Here is a 1,257-nt window from a genome sequence, read left to right as displayed (position 1 = left end):
TATATATCACACATACGCACGCACACACACACACACGCATACACCACACACACACACACACATGCACATATATATTCAATCCAAACATGAACAAGCAAGAAAAAACACGAAAAAACAACAACGCGAGGACGAGGAATAAGTGCAGTGTTATTGGATGCTCAGGAAAGGAAAGAAAAGAAAGAGGATTTCACGTTTCGAGCAGAGCTCTTCATCAGATATATAGAAAAAGTCCAAAGAAGGGAAGACGGAGAAAGAAAATCGCCAACGATACACACGCGGTCACACACACACACATATATATATAAACATTCATTCAACAAATGTAAATACATATATACACATATACACATTGTGAAAGGCAATGAGATGTTTACTTTATTTCATAATCAAAATGTCTGAACATGATAGTATTATTAAATGCTGGGAATAGCAAAATTAAAACAAAAAACACGCTATAAGATATGCAATTATAGTGTTTAAAAAAAATATCTCAAATAAAATGATATTTATAATTGTTATTATCTTGCTAAAATTTGGTTTTAGAAAAACGGATATATGAGAGTTATTTTCAGTTAGTGTTATGAAAAAAGTAATGAATGCAAATAAACGAATCAATTTTTTATGAAATATAATAGTAAACAAACCAGAAGATAGGCGTTGCATTTGTATTTCTGTAGAAGTGTAAATTTTGTATATATGTACGTATTCATATCAGTGAGTATTTGTGCGTGCGTGTGTGTGAGTATTTGTGTGTGTACGCATGTGTGTTTTATGTGTGTTTTTGTGTGTGTGAGAGAAAGCACGAGTATTTGTGTACGTGTGTGAGTGTGTGCATTTATTGTAAAACTCAGCTAAAAAATAATAATTCGACACACATTTCCTGAAGTACCGACGCGCATACTTACAAAACACTCTTATGTCTAGCATGTATGTATATGCATACATGTATGTATGCATGCACATATGAATGTATGTATGTATGTATGTATGTATGTACGCGTGAACGTACCTATGTATGAATGAAATGTATACATGCATACACACACACACACACACACACACACACACACACAAATAGACATTCACAGATATATATAATATACAAAAAGACTGTTAGACTGCTCGCACACACACAGCACACACACATACACACACATAAATATAACGTGCATACTAACACGAACGCACTATTATAATAGTAGCGTTTTGGTATCAACATTGAGTTTTGGACATGATGATCAGTTAGCGCCTGTTTTT

The sequence above is a fragment of the Octopus bimaculoides genome, chromosome 1, assembly GCF_001194135.2.
Source record: "Octopus bimaculoides isolate UCB-OBI-ISO-001 chromosome 1, ASM119413v2, whole genome shotgun sequence".
Lineage (NCBI taxonomy): Eukaryota > Metazoa > Mollusca > Cephalopoda > Octopoda > Octopodidae > Octopus > Octopus bimaculoides.
Note: the sequence above shows the minus strand (reverse complement) of the source record.